At 39.9% G+C, this 8,233-nt stretch overlaps 1 long non-coding RNA gene across 2 annotated transcripts; it reads left to right on the top strand.

Annotated features, from left to right (window-relative positions):
- The first annotated feature begins 93 nt into the window (after positions 1 to 93).
- Positions 94 to 7,266, top strand: LOC111924738 (uncharacterized). Of its 2 annotated transcripts, XR_002861826.2 has the most exons (7): positions 109 to 196; positions 290 to 402; positions 1,297 to 1,444; positions 2,207 to 2,256; positions 2,422 to 2,509; positions 2,606 to 3,256; positions 5,262 to 7,266. It is a non-coding gene; the product is annotated as an uncharacterized LOC111924738 (long non-coding RNA). The 2 variants fall into 2 exon arrangements; XR_015284939.1 differs by lacking the exon at positions 5,262 to 7,266 and having other exon boundaries at positions 94 to 196; positions 2,606 to 4,747.
- Positions 7,267 to 8,233: the final 967 nt, after the last annotated feature.

Below are 8,233 nucleotides of genomic sequence, written 5' to 3' on the forward strand. Positions count from 1 at the left end.
AGGAAAGCACTTGAGTAGAGGCTTAACTTTGCACATGCATCTCATTGGAGTTGATGAGACTACTCATTAGACGCTTTCAGATAAGCTGAGTCCGATGGGCTTCACACTAGGATACTTAAAAATCTAGAAGAAAAAAACATAAGCTCTGTTTGTAGCTTTAGAAACAGGGATATTGTCAAAATAGCAGCAAATGGGGGTAGCTGGTGCCTGTTGTTATATGTAAACCATCATCTCAACTTCAGCTCTTACAAAATGCTCGATTCATCTCACAAAATGATTTGTTTTGCAGACTGCAGAAAAAACAGAAGTACAGAAAAGTGTCTGTGTGGCTTTCTCAGGAGCACCTGATTTGCAGTAGTTCTGCAGGAAATGCTTTGGGGATGGCACTGGCTTATAAACAATGTGAGTCAACGATGTTCAACTACTGCAGAAAAAGCAAATGTATCTTACTGAGTTTTGCAAGTGAGAGTATATGTAAGGGGAGACAGCTGAAGTGGTCTGTCCATTCCCCTTGCTAGAGCAGTGTGGCTGATTTTAAGCATCTTGGTGTAGGAGTTAGAAGAAAATTATAAAATCTTTGGAAAAAAATCACTTGGGAGGAAAGGCTGAATTGTGTTATTTATGCTGGGGGCAGTTTGAGGGAAAATCTGGGACATATGGCACAGGGACAGTTAGGACAAGAGTTGGAATAATGACAATGAAGATTCAGATTAGACATTAGGAAGAATTTTCTAGTGGTAAAACTAGCAGAGGGATCTGAGGAGACTTTGGTGCATTTTTTTGGGTTAGATTATATAGAACACCTGGCAGGGATGCTCTAGGAAGAGCTGCTCCTGCCTTGGGACTGAGTAACAGAACGAGTTTTGAGGTTCCTTCCAGGCACCCCTTGATTTGGTACTGTGCATTTCTGGCTCTGTGCACTGGCACAACAATGTGTCTCACCTACTGTGTCTGTATCTTATTCTCTGGGTGTCACACATGCAGCCTTTTACAGGACTGAGGCCCCACAACAACAAAGTGCTCAAATACGAATCCTACAGAAAAATACCTCCTTTCACATTTTTGAGTCAAGCATGTGTTGAGACTCTGCTATAGTAGAGTTTAGGGGAAGGTTATCAAGAGTTCAAATATACCTATAGGTGGAACAACTACACATGCAGTTTGAATTGGACATATTTCAATTTCTCTTAAGAGAAGGGACAAGAATATAGATGTGTGCAGCTATATCTGCTTTGAAATATGTTCTCTTTAGCCTGTTTGACTGTTGGGAGACTCATTCATACATGCTTTTTGAAGGGGGTTAGCTGTCTGCAGAAAGGGAACATACCAGTGAAATCATAAAGCAGAAGAGAATGGCAGAAAACACCAAGGCTGATTCAGAACTTCAGGATTTGGAGTGGGACCTTCAATCTCCCGAATTTCTATGGCAAAAAGAGAGGAAAGTGTGAGTAAAACATCAGAGAATTCCCTGCCTCTCTGAGGTGCTCTAAGAAATGATTGATCCTCTATGAGGAATTCATAATTACAGATTTTTCCCACTATTTGCTCAGGTGGCAGTAGCAACTTTGTTATCCAGCCACAGCTGGATGGATAAACTACAGCATGTATATACAGTTGAGTACTAATGAATAAATTCTTTTTGTTTAAAACTTTTGTAAGTGCACACTTTAAATAGTAAAGATTTGTAATGAAACATTTAGAAAAAAGAGAGAGTGGAATTTGTGTGTTGTTTCAGTTACACATTAGACAAAATATGACTATACTAATAAGTAAAGTAAATTGATAAACAAAATGTTGAAAATATCACCTAATACAAAAATCAAATGTTTTTGGTAGTCTAGCCCTGTGTACATAACATTCTATTTTAAATAATTTCCATGAAGTATATATATATATTCTCAAAGTAGATATTAGCACAAGAGAATTCAACTTTGATCTTCAAACATCCTGATTGAAGGGCATCCTTTGAGAAAGCAAAGTTCATTTCACACAATAGTGCACTTCTGCTTCAGTAGTAAGCTTCAGTTCAGAAAAATCAGCAGCTGCTGCTACCTGAGCCCCTGTCTGCCTGCTAAGGAACTCCTAGGGCTCTGACCACCACTTCTGGTCTGCCTACAGGATGAGAATAACATAAAGAATAACATGTAATCAGTGCATTATTCCATTGTCTAAAAATTATGCTGGTTTGTTCTTTTTGTTCTCCCAGACTTTCAGACTGCACTTCCTTAGGAGAGGAGCATTGTTCTGTCTCACCAGGTGATTTTCTTAAGGTCTACTAATTTAATTGGATTTTTGTAGAGGAGGCATACTTTTGCTCAGAATTGATGAAAAACTAAGCACAACTTTGTAAACAGATGCAATAAGAGACTGATAATTTGATGTGAACCAAAGGTTGTGGATCTGAACCCTTGTTTCTCATAGGTCCATTTAGTATTAAGCCCAGGGTAATAAACTGCTGCATGGGTCAAAGTGGTTTTCCCCAGATAGGAGGATATATGGACAAGCAGATGTGAGTTAATTTAATCATTTTGCTCATTTACAGCTCCTAGTACTAAACCACACAGTGCTGGTAACTTGTTTCTTTGTTCTTTCTTCTCCCTTCCAGGCTGTCCTCAGCTGTGTGAAAACTCCCATCTCCCCACACAACCCTGCTGTAAAATCTGCCTTTTCACTCTTCTGGGGTACTTTCCTCAGCATCATTAGTGATCCCCCACCACTGAATTTTGAAGAAGGCTTGAAAGATGAAAAAACCCTTTGGCACAAATCTGTGCTGGGCTTCTGCCATCAGCTGATCTGCAACAGTTTGGCATAACCTCCTTCTTTACACGACTGGGTCCTAGGGTAGCTTTGATCAATTTTTTAAAAGTTGGAAAATCTTTCCCATTCTTTAAAGAAAATATAAGGACTTCAGCATCCAAGGCCTTATAACACTTGAGCTGATTTGTTTGGTGAGCTGAAATTGTCATTTCTGGGGATGAAGGTGTGTTTCATGAATGTGCCATGTCACTCTGTCCTTGTGCACAGCCATCACCTCTGGATCCTGGCTGAAGGACAGCCCTCTTCGGAAGGGAGACAGTGATTCTTTTGTTGTTCAGGTTTCCTTCTGAAGAGAGTAAAGTCTTAAAAGCTTAAGAGAAAACAAGACCTTTTGATATCTATGAGCATGTGGGCCTTAGATGAAAAGATGGCCAATGATTCAAGGGGATGCTGCACCAGACTCTATGTGAAGAGCATGAGAGCTTCTGCCCTGGCAGAGGTAGGAAGAGATGAATAATTTTCAGGTGCTTTAGTTAATGCCATATACCTAGCCAGATGATTTTTGTTGTCACTTTTTTTTTTTTTATTTGTATCCATACCTATTCTATTTTGTACATTCAATGTGTCTACTGACTGCACATACAGAGCAAGTTGTTTACTGCTGTCACAAATCCTTATTTACTGGCTGGGCTTTGTCATGAGAGTGCCCTGCAGTACCCTGCCTATGAAAACAATTTGTTGGGTGAGTTCTGAAACACTGTCTTGTTCCTAGTTTTCTGTTATTATAAGAAGGGATCAAAACACATTGTGACTTTCCCTTGACTGACAGAAGAATTGCAATATATTTATTACACAATTTTAATGGGAAAAGATAGTTCTTTTCCCTGTTAGAACTTGGGTTATTTGGATCAATGTGTTCTTTCTTTAAAAGATTTGTTGTGGAGACTGCATTCTGTATATTCAATAGATTGCTACAGATGTGTGTCTTTAGAACATATTTCAGCCAGTGCTTTATTGTTAATAATATAAGAAGCCTTTATGTTAAACATACAGAAGTCATTTCTGTTGTGTATTACAAACATGCAGCAGAAAACATACAGGCATTCTGTCTCCATTTATTGCCTACCTGCTGAAGCTACCTCCAAACACCTCTATAAACTGTTGCAACAAAATTTTGTATATGGGCTGTGCTTGAGAGACTAAGAGCATTATTGTCAGTGAGGCTGGTTGTATCCAAGTAAGATGATCTAAGGTCCAAATCCAGCTGGGCTGTTGCTGTGCAGGATACAGGCTGGTATTTATGTTGTTAATCTGCTAATTCAGGGCCCAGGGATATTTGATTTTGGATTTCTGGTGTAGTATTACCTAGTAAAAGTGGCACTAAAGAACTAATCATTAAGTTACATGACATGAAATTTCCTATTATGAATATGAAGAACCTGAAATGTTGCATTTGACTGGGCAAAAAGTGTTTTTTTCACATTGGTTCCAAGAAAGATTCTACATATAAAACTTGGTTCATTCCCTTTATCTGGGGAAGACTTGTTGACAGTATAATATATTTTAATTCTTTACATTATGTGTCACAGGAAATTATTTTAATCATTCCTTCCTTAGAAAATATTATCGGAAATACATATCTTTCTGTGAAATAGATTTGATGTTCCTGTGGCCCTACAGCTTATACTTTGTATAAACATTCAGAAGCTTTACTAGCCATGACATGAACTTGGGAAGATGAAATTATACACCACAGCCATTAATTGCTTCAGACAGAAATTTTAGAAATTAATTTCCAGTAATATTCTGGAGCTTAACATTGAAATAGTTGAAATTGGGGCTGCCATTTCCAAGAGGAATCAATCAATAAAGAAACAAAAATAATTGTGAAAGTGAAAAATTAAATCTAAATCTCAAAATTACTGGATGTTCTCAGATTTTCTAACAGTTTATAAGGAAAAATATTTTATAAAGCAATTTATAAACAAAATGAGTAATGCTTGAGATGCTGTTGATAGACAAATATTTAGTGTTCACAAATGGTAGTGCTGTGAAAGATGTATTTTTCTTCTATCTCCATATAATTTGGTTTCCCTATAAGCTGTCCCTTCCTCTTGCCCCTCCCAGCTGGTTTTCATGAATCTGAATTCTGCATTGGTATAACGTTGTTGAGTTTTGCCCTTGACAGCAAGGTTGTCACTGACCAGCAGGTGAAAATCTGGTGATTAAAAACCTGTGAGATTTACAATCATAGCGAAGACATCATCTTAAATATATATAAAATAATTTGGGAGATGTTGACCTCTTAAAAATTCTTCTAAGAAAGCTGGAAATTCTCTAATATTTGGATCTCTGCATGAAATTCTCAAGAGTTAATATTTCCGGTCATTCTTAAAGCTTCACTCAAAGTTGCTGTCTGTGCATTCATTCATTCCTAAATTAATTAATCTCAAAATTACAGCAAATGTCTGATTTCACATTAACCATATCCAATTACTGCCTAGGTCAACACTGATTCAGACTCAGCTAGCTCATTCTCAGGCCCTTAATGACTTGCCCTGGATCCAATTTTGAGCTAAAACAAAAAGGGAGCCCAGAACTCGGATCTTCTGGGTGCTGCCAGTTCTGATGGAAGAAGCAGATAACAACAAGTCAAATCCTTAAAAGGACATCAAAGGAGAAGCTGAAGACCTGGGAGCAAAGGAGCAAAGGGCTGCAGACATCAGCAGTGTGTTTCAGCATCAGGGAGGAGCTGCCGCAAGCCCGGCGATGTCAGACAAGTGACAAAGGGAGCCTCCGCTTATGAGGGTACATCGCCAGACAAAGGACGGGGATGGGTGAGGGATTTAGCTCTGGAGCCTGATCTTTTCGGGAGAATTGGCCATAACACACATAGCTAATCTGGCTGGGAATGCCAAGTAGCGATTGCCCGGGCAGGAAGGGAGCTGCCGAGGAGTGACTCCCTGGCTGCGGGGCTGGCTCCAGCCTCTCCTGCCGGAGCGGGGCCCGGGCACCCCGGCCGCAGCTGCGCTCCTCAGGAGCTGCCCCCGCTGGAGCTGCCCAGCTTTGGCACCGCAGGCCAGGTGGGCCCGGGTGAGCCCCTCGGCTCCATCCCGCCTCGGGAAGACGAAGCTTCTCGCTGAGCTGGCAGCAAAGTCATCCATCCCTTTTCTTCGCGAGTGACAAACGCGCTCCTCTTGGGCTCCACGTGACGAGACAGCAGTGACTGTGCTCCAGACCAGACGAAGGCACCACCATTCATGATTTTCCATTTTTTGTCACATTAATTTGGGGGGGAGGGGAAGCAGGGCAGAGAAAAGGCTCTGAATCCAGACAGACATGTGTGTTTTAAATTATGTTTTGTGAATTGAAGCGAGGCAGATGCTTCCAACAAGCACACATTTTGCTACTGTTTGCAAAGCAGACACACACTGGCACATGGTTGGAGGACATGAATTATACTTCTGTGCTTCTGATTTGTAACCACACCTGTATACCCTTAGAAATGCTAATAGAAAAAATACGAATTTAGGCACAAAGGAGAATCTAATAAGAGGAACATTTGAATGGGTAAGGAAATGTCTATTCCTCCCCATACCCACCCCCTGTCCCCCCCCCCCCACCCCCCCAGTCATTAGGACTGGAGGAACATGCTTCTAGTAATTAGGTAAGATTGATTTAGAGGCTGAACACCACCCACAATTTGTGTAGTCTGGGGTCAGGCAGGCAGCTGCAGAAACCGCTCAGCTAATTATGAGAATTCACTGTTCGTTAATAGAATCTCTCTCCACAAACAGCAGCTGTGTGTTTGCTCACGCAGATTATTAATTCTGGCCTTGCCTCAGCTGCAAGTTTCTGCTGCGTCGAAAGGAATCCTCTGATAGAAGTGTCAGTTATCACCCAAGCGATGCCAGGGGAGAAAGGAAAAGCAGAAAGAAAGGAGAATATCTTCTAATCACGGGTGGATAAAGATTTTTTTTGCAGATACCTTCCTTTTCTGCCTCTTACTCCCAAACAATTAAATGCCAGTTTTGGAACTCATTAATCTGTAGGCAACCTGGCGAGATCTAATTTATACCTGTCAGGAGCAATGGGCAGCAGCTAATAGGAAAATAATTGCAATGTAAGTCTACTTTCTCACTTGATTGTATGCTTTATTTTAATGACAAATCTTTGATATGGTGCATCAGAACATTATAAAAGATATTGTCTGCATCAGTTCTACAGCTATGTGCATCCTCCTAGTTGTGCCATGTTGGTTTTTTTTTTTTTAAAGTGCATATTTGTATTTTCTGCAAAAATTGAACAGAGGCAACTTTAAAAATGTGGCTTATTATCATTTACAGACATCTGCTTCATATGAGAAATGAGAAAATTTCTCAAATGAGAAAATAACACCAGCTTTGTATGCAAGATATATCTTGCTACATAGCTAGATGTAAAACACACATATAAATTATTTGCTGAAAAATCAAGACTCAAATAAATTTTGCCTTGGTCAAAGTAAAAGCTGAAACTCATATTCATGTTGATAAGCAGCAATGATTCCCAAGTTCTTAGACTTGATAACCATATAGAATATTAGGGCTTTAGGGAGAGCTGAGTTTCCTCTCTGTATTGAATCACTGTCACAGGACAAACTATCTGGTATTCAGGTACGGTCCCATCCTGCAAAATTCAGAAATATTCTCAGGAATGTTGACATATCCATGAACAGAAGGTTCCTGTTGTGAAAGATAAAACATCCATATTGTGCATTTGGATGGAGATGTGTGGGAGGCATGCAGAACATCCCCATCTGCAAAGTAAAGGGGAGCAAAGCCCCACCTTTACATCATATTTCCTTGTGAAATAGGTACTTGTCACGTTGGCTTAGACCATTGAATTAGGCCAAGAGATGAAGATCTTTGCAATGCTGCAGAGCTCAGTTTAATGGTAAGTGAGCATCAGTGTGGGGATACACATGTGGTGAAATGATTTAGTAAGAGCTGTATTCTTGTAATAAATGTAGAATACTGTTGACTGCTGGAAAATTAAACTGCTGGGTTTGTGGCAGGCAGACCAGACCAAGTTAATCCCCCAGTTATCCCTCCGTTTATTGCAACACTGCTGCAAAGTTGCCCCAAATACAAACGTGGTCCAGCGTGTTTTGCTGCTTTAAATATTAGCAGAGGACAGCATGGGTCAGTGGGCAGTGGCATATGATATAAAGCCCTCCAACAAATGCTTTTGAAAAAAATTGCTTTTTTCCCTACAAAAGTGAAATGGAAAAAATCTTCTGTGTAAACAGCTTGAAGTTTGATTTTGGGGTTTTTGTTGGTTTGGGGTTTTTTCACTAAAATAAATATTTCGATATTTGATTTAAGGCTTTTTGAGAATCCCTTACAGTGTTTTGTGAAAGCAAACAAAAATGTTCATGTTCACTCATCTTTTTTCATGAAGGAAAACATCATTTTGTGACCAGCACTTTCTCCCA

Source organism: Cyanistes caeruleus, chromosome 1, assembly GCF_971803275.1.
Source record: "Cyanistes caeruleus chromosome 1, bCyaCae1.hap1.1, whole genome shotgun sequence".
NCBI lineage: Eukaryota > Metazoa > Chordata > Aves > Passeriformes > Paridae > Cyanistes > Cyanistes caeruleus.